Source organism: Podarcis filfolensis, assembly GCF_964270895.1.
Source record: "Podarcis filfolensis genome assembly, chromosome: W".
Classification (NCBI taxonomy): Eukaryota; Metazoa; Chordata; class Lepidosauria; order Squamata; family Lacertidae; genus Podarcis; species Podarcis filfolensis.
Genome location: NC_139619.1, coordinates 9,087,195 through 9,103,262, shown reverse-complemented (window position 1 = coordinate 9,103,262; position 16,068 = coordinate 9,087,195).

Below are 16,068 nucleotides of genomic sequence, written 5' to 3'. Positions count from 1 at the left end.
ATTGAACAACAAATCTAAAAGGAAACAATTTGAAATTGGCTGAAAACGGAGAAGGCAAAAAGTAAGGAAGTCTGCCTTCCTCGGACTGCATGTAAATAAAGCAACGGACAGGAAGCTGCAATTTGACAGAAAGCAGCCTTAAAATTGACGGACTCTGACATTGGACTTAAATCCCCCCCTTAGCAGGCAGGGGCAGGGGGGGAAGATTGGTGATTTGTTTTACCTGCATGAAAGAAGCTTAGAAGGGGAAAGTTCTGCCGTTTTAAACCCCTGGGGAGGACTGCTTGGAAAGCGAGCCACCGGGACTGAGAACTGTCATTCGATTTGCTACAAAGTAGGCGCTTTGCCTTGGATAAACTAAAGACACTATTTGTTACAAGTTTGGCACTTTGGAAAGATACAATTTGATATTTTGGAAATTATTGGACAATTGGTTGCTACTTTTGTTTACCTCTGAAGGGAACTTTCGTTTCTTTGTATTTGGAACTTTGAGTTGCTCCATCTAGAGGCTGTAGGAATATAGCCACTATTTTTTTACTGTAAGGAACAGGCTTGTGGAATTTCCCAGCTGAAAGTGATTCTCGTGGGAAAGACCTTGGGATATGAGTGGCCCAACAGAGGAGAGATTAACAAGGGCTAAGAGCAAAGTTGAACAAAAGAGAAGAGGCTCAATCATAAACCCAACTGCACCTGCTTCAACTCCCTCCATGGATACAGTAACAATAACAAAGGCATTGGTTAAAATAAATGAAAGTCTGGAAGTCTTAACAAAGCAGAGCACTGAAAACTCCAAACAGTTGAATGAATTATCAACAAAATTGGACCTGAATACAGAGACTATAAATAAATTAGTTCAAGAAAATGAGATAACTAGAAAGATCGCAGAGGAGGCAAAAACTTCGGCAGAGGAGGCAAAAATTTCTGCAGGAAACACACAGGAAAAGATAGTACCAGTCTGTAAAAAGCTGGAAGAACATGATGCTGCCCTGTCTTTAATGGAATTACAGAGGAAAAGTAAAAATTTGAGATTGAGATTTATTCCAGAAAATGAAAAGGACAATTTGATAGACTATCTTACAAAAGAATTTCTGGACTTTTGGCAGGACAGCTTAAAAGAGGAGGAATTTAAGATAACAACTGCTTTCAGACTGGGAAGGAGACAGAACAGAAAGAGCCCAAGAGATTGCCTGATAACTTTGAGATCTCAGGAGGAGAGAGACAAGATATTGAATTTACACTTTCAAACAGCCCTTGAGATTGAAGATTCTCGTGTGCAGATCTTTAAAGATATCCCTAAATATATTTTGGAAGCGAGGACCTATTACAAGGATTTGGTCACTCTATTGAGAAAGAACAACATACTATTCAGATGGGAGTTCCCACAAGGCCTGTCTTTTAACTACAAAGGAAAGAAAATTAAGATTAAAACAGTGCAAGACAAAGAACAGTTTCTGACAAGGAATGAGGAGGATCTTCTGAAGGGAACGGCGGAACCTACGGACCTAGAGGATTTACCAGATATTTCCAATTTATCTTTTGGAGCTAAAAAATCAACAGAAGATGATCTTCTTGGAGCTGTTGGAGGGGTAACCAAATAAAGAACAAGATGCCTCTGCAATTTCTAAGTTGGAATTGTAATGGCCTCAATCTTCCTAGAAAGAGACGAGAGGTTTTTCATATCTTAAAAAAAGAACAATTGGACTTGATTTGTTTACAAGAAACCCATGTGACTAGAGTACATCGAAAATTACTTATTAACAAAAGATTAGGACAAGAATTCATTTCATCGGACAAAGTGAAGAAAAGAGGAGTGGTGATTTATGCAAAGGAAAAGTTGGCCCCTAAATTAATATTTAAAGATGAACAAGGAAGGTATTTGGCAATTGAAATTCAAGTTCAAGGAGAAAAATTATTGATAATAGGAGCTTATGCACCAAATGAAGGGAAGTCAGAATTTTTTAAGAAATTGCATGAGACGTTAATAGACTTTTTGGATTATAATGTAATTTTAATGGGAGACATGAATGGAGTGGTTTCTACAAATATGGACAAAGCACAAAAACAGGTGATCTCCAAGGATGGGAGATTACCTAAGACCTTTTTTGAAATAACTGACAATATGAATCTGATTGACATCTGGAGAACAAGGAACCCTCTTGAAAGAGAGGGAACTTTCTTCTCTGAAGCAAAAATGACATGGACTAGAATCGACCAAATATGGATAACTAGTGGGATGGCATCAAAGATTAAGAAAGTGGAAATCTGCCCAAAGACTTGCTCCGACCATAATGCTGTAAAGATGGAGATGAACCCAACAACAGCTGGTTCCTTTAGATGGAGGATGAATGACTCCCTATTTAGAGACGAAGAGGTCTATAAAAAGGCCCAGAAAGTGGTAAAGGACTACTTTGAGATAAATCTGAGAACAGAAGTGGAAAAAAGAGTAATTTGGGACACAAGTAAAGCTGTCATGCGAGGATTTTTAATACAACAGAATGCCATAAAAAGAAAGAGACAGAATGAGAAGAAGGATAAGATCCTGGAAAAGATAAAAGAAGGAGAAAAAAGATTGAGATCTAAACCAAAGTCACATGAAATCTTGAGAGAAATCAAGTTCTACCAGAGACAATATATGGAACTGATGAATCAAGAGATAGAATGGAAAATAAAACAAATGAGACAAAAGACATTTGAATCGGCAGACAAATGTGGGAAATTTTTGGCATGGCAACTGAAGAAGAGACAAAAACAGAATACGGTTACAAATTTAGAAGTGGAAGGAAAAAACATTTATAAACCAAATGAGATCAGAAACTGCTTTCAGAGTTATTTCAGGAGACTTTATGCACAAGGGCCGGTGAATGAAAAAGAAATAGAAGAATTTCTTAAAAAATATGGATTACAAAAAATTTCTGAACAAAGTAAAGTGACTTTGAATCAGAAGATAACTGATCAAGAAATTGAGGGAGCCATTCAAAATATGCAATTGGGAAAATCTCCAGGACCTGATGGACTGACCTCCAGATATTATAAAGCTTTGAAAGAATGGCTTATACAACCGTTGAAGGAGGTCTGTAACGAAATCTTAGAGGGGAAGAAGGCACCTGAATCGTGGAAAGAAGCATATATTACACTTATACCAAAGTCAGAGACTGAGAAGAACCAGGTTAAGAACTACCGCCCTATATCATTACTTAATGTGGATTACAAAATTTTTGCAGACATTTTGGCAAAAAGACTGAAAAGAGTTTTGGTGGGGGAGATTCATAAAGACCAAGCGGGCTTTCTCCCAGGAAGACACTTGTCAGACAATGTGAGAAACATAATAGACATTATGGAGTTACTGGAAGTTAATATTAATACCAAGGCAGTTTTAATATTTGTGGATGCGGAGAAAGCCTTTGACAATATTTCTTGGAATTTTATGAAAAAGAATCTCCAAGGGATGGGGGTAGGCCAAGGTTTTGAAAATGGTATAAGTGCAATTTATTCTGAACAAAAAGCAAAATTGATTGTAAATAATGTGGTTACAGAAGAATTTCCTATTGAGAAAGGGACACGACAGGGATGCCCAATATCCCCACTACTTTTTATATCGGTCCTGGAGGTCTTATTAAACATGATTAGAAAGGACCAGCTGGTTAAAGGGATTCAGGTCGGAGCTAAACAGTATAAACTGAGAGCATTTGCAGATGATCTAGTTTTAACATTACAAGAGCCAGACACTAGTATGAAAAGAGTTTTAGAACTAATACAAGTATTTGGTCAAGTAGCAGGATTTAAGCTGAACAAACAGAAAACGAAAGTATTGGATAAAAATCTAACAGTGGTTGAAAGAGAGAGGTTTCAGAGTGAAACTGGTTTAATGGCAGCAAAGAAGGTGAAATACCTGGGGATTAATTTGACATCTAAGAACGTGAATTTATTTAAAGATAACTATGAGAAATGTTGGTCAAAAGTTAAGAAAGATTTAGAAGTATGGTCAAATTTGAGACTTTCCTTGTTAGGCCGAATTGCTGTTATTAAGATGAATGTCTTGCCGAGAATGTTGTTTTTGTTTCAAACATTGCAGATTTTGGACAAAATGGATTGTTTCAAGAGGTGGCAAAAAGATATATCTAGATTTGTCTGGCAGGGCAAAAAGCCCAGAATAAAATTTAAGATACTAACTGATGCAAAAGAAAGAGGGGGGATTGCCCTGCCGGACTTAAAGTTGTATTATGAATCAGCGGCTTTCTGCTGGCTGAAAAGTTGGCTGCTTCTTGAAAACACAGACATTTTGGATTTGGAAGGGTTCAATAACAGATTTGGCTGGCATGCATATATATGGTATGACAAGGTTAAAACTCATCAAGGTTTCAAAAACCATATTGTTAGGAAAGCATTATATAATGTTTGGATTCGGTACAAAGATTTGTTGGAAAACAAAACCCCCAGGTGGTTGTCACCAATGGAAGCTAAGGAAGTGAAAAAACTTAATATGGAACCCAAATGGCCAAAATATTGGGAAATTATAGAACATGAGGAGGGAAAAGTGAAATTGCAGAGCTATGAGAAATTGAAGTCAAAAGTAAGAGATTGGCTTCATTACTATCAGATAAATGAAGTTTTCAAACTGGAGAGGAAAATTGGCTTCCAGGTGGAGAGGTCAAAATTAGAAACAGAGCTATTGGAACCCAATACTAAGAATCTGTCAAGAATGTATAACTTGCTGTTGAAATGGAATACACAGGATGAGACGGTTAAATCAGCTATGATTAAATGGGCACAAGACATTGGTCATAACATTATGTTTGCTGACTGGGAACAGTTATGGACCACCGGTATAAAGTTCACGGCATGTAATGCCTTAAGAGAGAACATTATGAAAATGATATATAGGTGGTACATGACCCCAGTCAAGCTGGCAAAAATTTACCACACGCCCAATAACAAATGTTGGAAATGTAAGGAAACTGAAGGTACCTTTTACCACCTTTGGTGGACGTGCCCTAGGATTAAGGTCTTCTGGGAAATGATTTATAATGAAATGAAAAAGGTGCTTAAATGCACTTTCGTGAAGAAACCAGAAGCTTTCCTCCTGGGCATGGTAGGCCAATTGGTGTCAAGGAAAGATAGGATGTTTTTTATGTACGCTACAACAGCAGCAAGAGTACTTTTAGCAAAGTATTGGAAGACACAAGAACTACCCACACTGGAAGAATGGCAGACCAAGGTGATCGACTACATGGGACTGGCGGAGATGACTGGCAGAATCCGTGACCAAGGGAAAGAGACGGTGGAGGAAGACTGGAAGAAATTTAAAGTTTATCTTAAGAATTGCTGTAAAATTAATGAATGTTAAAATGTCTTGGGTAATGCAAAATAGAATTGCAGTGACAAACAATTGGACATGAAAAAAAAAAGAGTTAAAGAAGGTGCTATAAGAAATTGAAATTAGGGGTTGCTGGAATGATTTAAAACAGGGATGCAGAAAGGGGAGGTATTGGGAAGTCGCTGAAAGAAGGTTTTAGGAAAGAAAGGTCAAGAAATTATACATGTTTATATGTTTGTTTGTCTATGTATTGTGTTGTATTGTCTTTTAATATGTGTTGAAAAACCAATAAAAAATTTATAAAAAAAAGAAAAGAAGTATGTCTCTGTTAAACCAAGGGGGGAACACCGTCTTTGCTTAAGGGGAAAAAAAGCCTCTTAAAAATCCACCAAGTTCATGCAACCAGAAGAAAAACCAAACAAAAGCTCAGTAGAGGTAAGCTGTCTCCAGTCCTCTTTTCACACTTTAGTACTTGAATTATGGTTATAAACTTGTCAAAAGTTTAAGACACTGTCCAGATACGCAGTTCTTTTAAAAGTGAAAGTAAATCACTCCTCCGTCTCCATTCTTTCCCGTTCCAAAATCCTCTAGCGATCGCAGCTGCCACAATTACAGCTTTCTCATAAAATCCCCCTCCTTATCTTAGTTTTTAGCCTTTATAGAAAGCCTTTTTTTAAATCCTTTAAGTATATTCTCCAAAGCACACTTTTCCCACTTAGGGTAACTTACAGTTTTGCCGCTCTGCAAATTCTTCTTGTGTAGAAATAAAATTCCAGGCAAGGCTGACCTCCTGTTTTCCACCTTGCCCCCCCAAATTAGTTCTAATTACTCCTTAATTTAGCTCTCCAGTCCTAATCCGGTTTCTTTTAGTCGAGAACGGATCGCTCTGTGCACAAGCTTGGAGCTTCGCTATTGAGAAACAGCAATGGCCTCCCGCTGTCGGCTTCTCTCTACCCCGCCACACTCTTCACCCCCTAAAAGGGGGTTACCTGATGACCGAGGGAGCTGCTAAACGACAACGCCGGATTCTTTGCCTCTTGAATTCCCTGTGAGATAAGATGGCGCCCGGCACACTTTCGCTGCGCCGATGGACGCCTGTGCCGATACTAAAAACTAGAGCTCTCTTAACAGAGTCCATAGCAGAGTTCTTAGCAGCGGTAGATAATAAATCAGACTGGATGCAGGCTTCTTGCTAATCTCCAACAGCCTTTAATGAGAAGAAAAACATCATAAATCAGCCCGGCGAGAGAGCGGACATCCTTTCGTCTCAGCCAAAAACGAAAGGAAACTCACACACAAAGAAAAATTCCCGTATGTGAACATAACCACGTCTCAGAATGTGAGACGTCACACAGAACTGTTTAACCCTGTAAGTTCTGATTCTCCTCACACCCCCTCTCGTCTCGCATCCTGAGGGGAACTGTGAGTATAACTCACCCCAAACACAACCCTTCACAGAACTCCCCATATCGCTGGAAGGTCAAGGGTTTGGTAAACCCATCAGCTGGGTTCTCTCGGCTCGAACAATACTTGAGCCGTATCCAACCTGCCTGGACACTCTGACATACATTTTGGAAACGTATGTCGAAATGCTTGGTTCTGGACTTGAACTGTCCAGATTCTGCCAACCTAAGACAAGGTTGATTGTCTCCCCAAACAGTTATGGGCAAGTAACAATCCCCACAGATCTCTTGGATCAAGCACCGGTAGAAGTCCAACTCCCTGCACAAATCTGACAACGCACTGAACTCAGCCTCAGTGAAAGAAAGTGCAATAAGACTTTGCTTCCGGGACTTCTACCCAACCAGGGATTCCCCGAACTTTACCACCAGCCCAGACACAGACTTCCTGTCTCCAAGAGATGCCCAATCGCTGTCACTCCAGCACGTAAGCCGTGCATCACCTTCAGCTGACAACGTGAGGCAAAAACTCTTTGGTATCCTGCAAATACCTCAACACTCTCTTGATGCCTTGCCAGGCATTCACACTGGGCTTTGTAGCCTCCCTGCTGAGCAGATTCACAGCAAACGCTATGTCTGGTCTGCTCCACTGAGAGAGATACAACAGACTCCCTAGTGCTGACTGAAACACCTCAGGGTTTTGGAACTCAGAACGCTCCCCAAGCTGACTGTCCTTCACGAAGTTGGTCTCCATGTGTGTTCTGACCCCTGCACAGTCAGACATCCGGAACTTCTCAAGCAATTGCTCAATCTTGCCTTTCTGACTGAGCAAGAAACTCCCGTTCTCAGACCTGTCTATCCTAACGCCTAGATAAACCTGAACGGGACCAAGGTTTTTGAGCTTAAACTTCTTACCAAGCTCTTTGGCAAAACCTTGCACCTGTCTACCTGTCTGTGCCACGTACAGAATATCATCTACAAACACCAGAATCGCTTCCTGTGTCTCTCCTGACCCCTTCAGGTACAGGCAACTGTCTGCAAGACTCTTCCGGAAACCCAAACTTTCCAGAGCTTCATTCAGGCACATGTTCCAATTTCTGGCTGACTGTTTCAAACCATAAATTGACTTCTGTGGCTTCCACACAACACCTGGCTCATTGCCCTCAAACCCTGGAGGAGGTAGCATGTACAGATCCTCCTTCAGATCCGAGTTCAAATAAGCCACATCCACATCAAAGTGGTGCACTTGGTGCCCTTTGAGGAGCTACTGCTAAAAGCATTTGCAGAGTCTCACTCCGGGACGTAGGAGCATACACCTCAGTGTAATGCAGCCCCCTTCTCTGCGTGAACCCTCTGGCTACAAGCCTCGCCTTGTACTGTGGTTCTCCAGACGCTGTGGGCTTAATCCTGTAAACCCAACGACAGCTCACGGCCTGCTTGCCCTCTGGCAGCTTCGTGGTGGAGAACACACCTAAGGACCTCATTGAGTTCAACTCCTTTCCCATTGCCTCTTGCCACTTCCTGGCTTCTGCTTCAGGCAACTGTTGAACCTCCTCAAAACTCTCAGGTTCGCACTGTGCTAAACCAACCCACACGCTGGTGACCTCAAACCTCTCAGGTGGTACCCCCTTTGTGGTGCGTGTGGAACGTCTGAGCACTGTCTCAGGTGCTCCCTCTGACCCACTGGGGCCAGCAAGTGTGTCCTTGTTATCAGAAGACTCCCCCTCTGACTTACTGCATCTTCTGGCCTTCTGCACTTTACTAACGGGAGACGAAGGCTCACTCTTGGGCTCTCTTTTAACAACCTGTGGAGATGCCCTTCCCTGTTTTTGACCCTGGTCAGAGACCTGGTCCTCATCAACAGGTTCAGCTTCTAACTCTCCCTCCTCATCAGAATCAGACAGACACTCTGAGAGAACATCAGGATTCGCATGGATCCTTGACCAACCACTCTGCTCACAGAACTCAGCACTTCTGCTGACTAGAATCCTGGACTGATCACCTTCTGGATAGGCAAACCTCCACCCTTTTGTCGCAGGCTCGTACCCACAAAAGATCATTTTCCGGGACCTCAGGTCACCTTTCTTGCGTTGAGCCTTTGGCACAAGCACCCAAGCTTCGCAACCAAACACACGGAAGAAATGCACTTTGGGCTTCTTCCCGTGCAGCAGAAAATAGGGCGTGTCTCCTACAACAGAGCTATAGGACCTGTTCAAAGTGAAGCTGGCAGCTTTCCAAGCTTCGGCCCAAAAGCTCTGAGGCAAACCAGAGTCAAACAGTAGAGCGTCAGCTGCCTCAGCTAGCGTTCTGTTCCTGCGTTCCGCTACGCCATTCTCCTGAGGAGAAAAAGCAACCGTCAACCTGTGACTTATTCCCTTCTGGCGGAAGAAACTCTGCAGAGCACACCCGGTGAACACTCCGCCTCGGTCACTCTGAAAACTCTGCACCTTGGTGGAAAACTGTAGTTCCACCACCGCAACCCAGTGTTTGATCAGTTGCGCCGCCTCACTTTTCCGTTTCAGTGAGAAAACCCAGCCGTTCCTCGAAAAATCATCTGTCAGTGTGAGCGCATACCTGGCCCCGCCCAGACTCGGAACTGGCATGGGTCCACAAAGGTCTGTATGCACAAGCTCAAAAGGCCTTGTGGTTACCCTCTCCGATCTGGGATAACTGAACCTTTTTATCTTTGCTCCTTTGCATGCCCTACAATCCAAGAATTTACCACATGCTTTCATCTTACAACCTTCAGTGCATTCAGGCAACTTCTGGATATATTTCCAACAGCTGTGCGACATTCTCCTGTGCCACAAGTGAGCACACGAATCATGTGTGGGAACGTTAGCACACTGCGCCTGTGCTGTCTCAGCGTCCCCCTTACCCTCCAGAGGTGTCTCCAGAACAAAGAGGTTGTTCTGACATGCAACATTAACCAGTTGTTTCCCACCCCTGGAGATAGAACAGACATCATTTTCAAAGCAAACCTTATAACCCTCCTTTACAAGAGCAGATACAGATAAAAGACAACACTTCATTCCTGGCACAATGTAGACCTCCAGCTCTGCCTGTAAAAAAGAAACAAACACATTGCCAACGGTGGTTAATTGTCTCTGTGAGCCATCAGCAAGAGTGACTGTTTTCCCAGTTGAAACAGCCCTGCAGTTCCACATTTCACCACTAGATGGCGATGGCATCAGGTGATGGCTGGCCCCTGAGTCGATGACCCAACGCAGCATGCTGCCCTCACTGGAGTTGTCCCTCAGTGTTGCCATAGAGGCAGCAGCAAGGTGATAAGAAGAACCGTCCTTCTCACTTCCTCTGTCACGTCCTCCCTTCGTATTCCCACGCTGGCCTCCTATCCTAGACTGGCTGCCATGGAAACCTGGCTGGCTGCCACGAGGACTTGGCTGACTGCCATGGGAAGCAACCTTGGAGACATCCTGCCAGGCCTCTCTGGCTCTCCTCGGACAGGATCGACGTAAATGGTCAACAGACCCGCAGACAAAACAACGACGAGTGGAAAAAGCCTGAACTGTGCCTTCTGGCTTGCCCCCCCCCCCCCGCTACCGGCAGGGCACCCTGCGCCAGCTCGGCCCTCTCTGAGACGGCGTTCCTCCTCGTCACACAAATGACCAGTCACATACTGTAGCGTAAGATCCGCTGGATTCATCGATTCCAAAGTTAGACACAAATTGTCATAACTTTTGTCCAAAGAGCTGAGCAAAATATAAACTTTCAGTTCCTCAGTAAAGTTGACTTGCAACAGTTTCAGCTTGTTGAAAACAGAGGGCATCTTAGTCACATGCTGTCTGATGCTATCACCAGGACGCAGCTTCAGCTCAAACAAGCTTCTGGTGGTGTGGATCTTTGCCCCAGCTGTGGTCCTGTGGTGCACTCTCTCTAGTGCCTGGTAGGCCTCATGGGCAGTCTCAAGACCCTCCACCAAAGGTAGCTGTGAGCCCTCCAAACTGAGCACTATAGCTCCTAGGGCTTTCTGATTTTTCCTCTGTGAGGCTTGGGCAGCTGCAACAACCGCTGCTGCATCTCCGGCTGCAGCTTGCTGTGGGGGCCCTTGGGTCGCCTCCCACAGACCCTTGGCTACCAGCCAGGCCTTCAGCTTCCTTGACCACTCCTCCCAGTTTCTCCCATTTAATTTTTCAAAGGGGACGGAGTATGACTCCTGGCCATCTGCCATCTTCTCCCCCGGGGCTGAGCCTACTCACGTAACAGCAGCTCCTCTTGGCACCCAGTCCTGAAGATGAGATCCTCCCCAGCAAGCTTCGCTGCCTCAAACGTTAGGCAGGAGCTCCAGCTGGCTTCTCCCACACACACAGGCACGACGTGGCAACAGCTTCCAAAGCTTGGCTAGCTTCCATAACCTGTGAGATAAGATGGCGCCCGGCACACTTTCGCTGCGCCGATGGACGCCTGTGCCGATAGGAAAAACTAGAGCTCTCTTAACAGAGTCCATAGCAGAGTTCTTAGCAGCGGTAGAAAGTGTTGCCTTGTGTGTGGATAATAAATCAGACTGAATGCAGGCTTCTTGCTAATCTCCAACAGCCTTTAATGAGAAGAAAAACATCATAAATCAGCCCGGCGAGAGAGCGGACATCCTTTCGTCTCTCAGCCAAAAACGAAAGGAAACTCACACACAAAGAAAAATTCCCGTATGTGAACATAACCACGCCTCAGAATGTGAGACGTCACACAGAACTGTTTAACCCTGTAAGTTCTGATTCTGCTCACATTCCCTTCCAAGAGTATTTGGGGGGCTGCAACACCCTTGCAGCACCCCCGTTTTTCCTCAATAACCAGATACTCTCCAGAGTGAGAGATCTTGCTTGCTTCCACTTCACGATCCGTCGGAAGTCCGAGTTTTCCCTTTTCTTGTCAGGGAGAGATCTGTCGCCGCCTGGAGATTCGGAGGAAAGAGAGAGGGGAAATTCTGGCCTATCAAGCAGACCTGGACAAGGAAAGCAAAGACCTCCTTGGAAGTGTCACTCTTGTTACTAGTGAGGGAACAAGCACTTCAAGAAGCAAGTCCGGACTGAGGAGGGAGGGGGAAATCTGCCCATTTCAACTTCTCCCCATTTCTCCTTTTCCCATATCGGTTTGTTATTTATTTATTATTCTGAAAATGAATCAAATGCTAGGGTGGCTACTTTCTCGTATAAAGATGTTGATACGTGCTTTACCCTCATAAATTCTTTTTTTGTGTGTGTGTGTGAACATTACCTGTGGAGAAGTTGAGACAACTGCGCCAGTTCCTGGAAGAAGAAGAAGAAAAGCGTTTGCTGAATCATGTGGAAGAGGTGGAGAAGGAGATTGCAGGGAAAAGGGATGAGCAGCTGGCCAGATTCTGCAGGAAACTCTCCTCTCTTGAGAGGATCAGGAGCGCAGGACCAGGTGCGCAGCCTGGGAGTCATTTTGGACTCACAGCTGTCCATGGAGGCATAGGTTAATTCTGTGTCCAGGGCAGCTGTCTACCAGCTCCACCTGGTACGCAGGCTAAGAACCTACCTGCCCGCAGACTGTCTTGCCAGAGTGGTGCATGCTCTAGTTATCTCCCGCTTGGACTACTGCAACACGCTCTACGTGGGGCTACCTTTGAAGGTGACCCGGAAACTGCAATTAATCCAGAATGCGGCAGCTAGACTGGTGACTGGGAGTGGCCGCCGGGACCACATAACACCGGTTCTGAGAGATCTGCATTGGCTCCCAGTACGTTTCTGAGCACAATTCAAAGTGTTGGTGCTGACCTTTAAAGCCCTAAATGGCCTCAGTCCTGTATACCTGAAGGATCGTCTCCACCCCCATCGTTCAGCCCGGACACTGAGATCCAGCGCCGAGGGCCTTCTGGCGGTTCCCTCATTGAGAGAAGTAAGGTTACAGGGAACCAGGCAGAGGGCCTTCTCGGTAGTGGCACCTGCCTGCCCTGTGTAATGCCCTCCCAGCAGATGTCAAACCAATAAAGAACTATTTTACTTTTAAAAGACAACTGAAGGCAGCCCTCTTTAGGTAAGTTTTTAATGTCTGATGCTGTACTGTTTTTAATATTCAGTTGGAAGCCGCCCAGAGTGGCTGGGGAAACCCAGCCAGATGGGTGGGGTATAAATAATAAATTATTATTATATTATTATTACCATCCAGGTGATGGAGGAAAAGGGTCAGCAGCCAGCGAGTGAACTGCTGCAGGTAAGACGGCTCCAGGAAAAGGCTGCCTCCCATCCTTTCTGTGCCCCTTTCATGTATGCAAGGAGTGTAGGGGCTCAGTTGACGGAGCCTCGAGTCAGCTTTGTAATGGACAGGAACACCCCAGAGACCTGGGATGCTGAACTCACCTGAAGGCCGACTAGAGATTCTTCAGTCTTCTTGAGGGAAGGGGAGGGGATTTTCTGCTCCTTGCTGATGATTTGCCTCCGAATGCCTTCCCGCTGGGCAATGCTGCCTTCCTGCCCTGCCCTGGGCTTCGCCAAGGATGCAGTCAGGCCTCCTTCTGACATGAGCCAGTCTCTTGACCAAGCTTCTCTTCCCGTTCCCTCCACAACTTCTGGGTGGATCCCCTTCCCCATAGATCCTGATCGGCCCAAAAAGGTGCTCGGTCACAGTGACCAAAGAGCAAGACAGAGGGACTCATCCAGACTGCGCCACCTTCTCCACTCACAATCCCATATGGCCAGACGTACAAGTGCTTCTGAACGCCCTCTTTAAGGAGGCTGAGAAGGCTGACATACTGGCAAAGGCAGGAGAAGCCCTATTACGGAATGATTGCCAGATGTCCCCGTCTCCCAGGGACAGTCCCTGGATTTACAAATCTGTCCCCAACAAAATCCGTCCCTGGAATGTCCCCGGATTTCATATAAGGCCCCCAGATTTATATTTTAAGTGTTGTAGATTTATTAGTAGGGAAGGAATGTTGCGTGATTGGTTCAACGGCACAAGACACATCATATGGGGACTTCCGGCGAGGCAAAATGGCGGGTGCCACGGCAATGAGCAGCTCCTGAAGCCAGCCAGAGCCAAGTGCACTACCAGGCTGGCTCCGGGCTGCTGAGACTGCCGCTACCGCTGCCACTGCCGAGGGGGAACCAGGGATGCCCAGCGCGTCGACTGGGGGAACCGCTGACACCCCCCAGGACCCAAATCGAGGTGGGAGCAAGACCGCCTGGCCACGTGGCCGACTGCCCAGCTTCACTCCAGGGCCAGTAAAACCCCCGGAGCCAACCCAGGGAGGAGGAGAAGGAAGAGAGAGAAAGAGGAAGGAGAAAAAAGAGGGGGAGCCCCGACCTTGCCGCGCTGCTGCCGCTGAGGAAGAGAGGTAGGAGAGCACCAGGAGGGCAAGGACACGGGGCCGAGCCCAGGCCCGACCCGAGCGTACTCCAGGGCAGGTAGCACGCCAAGAGATCAGGCTGGGGCCCAGAGGAAGGCCACGCAACAGAGGAGACCCAGAAGAAATGATATTACTTCTTATTTTAAAAAAAAATGATTTAAAAAAAAATAACATTTTTTTCTCTTTTGGGGAAAAAAAAGTGTCCCCGGATTCTTTGAAAAAAAAATCTGGTAACCTTACCTTAAATCCTAACCTTCTAATTCCAAGTCTCTTCTTTCTCAATATCCCCCATTCCATTAACCTCACCAAGCAACAAGCTGTGAAATGCAAGTTTAAAAGGCAAGCTTTCCTTTGCATCTCACAGAACTTTAAATGTAATTCGTGGTTTTTTTCACCTGTCCTCCAAACTTAGGTCGTTTTGCCTTCCTTTATATGGGCTATCAGTACTCGAGCCATACTTTTTGGTAAAATGTTCGTCTGGATCCCAGAAGTCCTACTTGAGAAGAACAATGGGAGTTTCTGCTAGCGCCAGCCACTTCTCCTTCTGCAAGCAGCGCCACCCGAATTCCCACCTGGGATGAGACGTTTGGCGCACTAAACTGAGCCTCCGAAGAAAGACTGGGGCGGGCGGCAAGTGGGAGGGGGAAGTTGTGCGCTTCTGTCCCGTGAGAAAAGTGCTGGGCTCTGTCTCTCCAGTTGCGCTTCCTCGGTTCAGAGGTGGACTATAGCAGCTGGGCTGGGCTGCCTCAAAGCCCATCAAGGCCACAGGCTGCTAGCATGACTCATCCCGGCTTTATCATCTGAGGGGAAAGAATACGCGGTCTTAAATGCTGGCCTTGGCGACTTGGCTGAGCTACCTTGGGCCAGTCCTTGGGCCAGCTTAGCCTCCCTCACAGAGGGTTGTTCTGAAGATACACTCAGGAAAACACCCGAGGCATGAAGAAGAAGAACGAGGAGAGTCTGGAAAGGGGGGTGGGGAGCGCTCTCACCCCAGCCGCTCCAGGATGGGAAGTGCGTCCCAGGGGAAGGGGGATTCAGGCGGAGGAGGACGTCGGGTTGGGTGGGGGTTGCCAGGATCAGCACGATATCCCTTGAACCCCCGGCTTCCACTCTCCAGGCAGGTGCCCAACGTGGCCAGCTGGCAAGGGCTCTTTCTTACTCCAGCCTTGGCATGCAGATCCCGGGTTCAGCCCCAGATCTCTGGAGCGGAAAGGCTCTTGGGCGTGAATATGAAAGGCAGCATCTGTCAGAATAGGTCATACTGAGCCAGTACAGATGAACGTGACTATTGGTTCGCTTCCTCTGCTATCTGCAAGGAGCCAGGAGTGAAACCGAAAGTAGACTGACCAGCCAGCTGAATCAAATTATATTACTATGGGGTGGGGGGAAACCTCTAACATTTTACTTTTCGATTCCAGGGTGAATTGAATAGGTGGGGGGGGGGGTGGAGGAGTGGAAGAAAGAAGAGCTAACTTGTCCATGGCTGGGGGCGCAATCTGGACGGTTCTGCCGGGGCGCAAGATCACCTAACTACTGCTCTGCACCTGTGGACCAGGGGTGGATGGTGCTCATTGGGACTGGGAGGGTGGAAGGCAAGGAGGCCAACAGTAGGTGGCGCCAGAGCCAAGGAGTGGCAGAGCAAATGCGTTCTGTATCTGAGATGGAGTGGGAAGGGGCTGGCGGCCACCGCAGCCATCCCTTGTCTGCCCTCATGGACCGGCCAGAATCCACTGGGCAAATGCTCATCTTGCCAGAGTCTGGGTCTTCTGCTGTTGCTCTCTCAGAAACCGTGCCCAGGTGGGATGTTTCATTTTTCGTAGCTGCTTCATCCCTCAGGAAGTTGGAGGTGACGCAACTTCTGCATCTCTGACATGGGAAGGTTTGGAGGTATTTCAAATTCCACCCTTCTTCCTTGGCTCCCTGGAAAGAAGGCATCTTTACATTTTGAGCGCATTTCACAGGCCAGGAGCCAAGCACCCCTTCCGGAGGGGGAGAAGAGGCCCAGAAAAGATAAGCCCTTCCCAGCC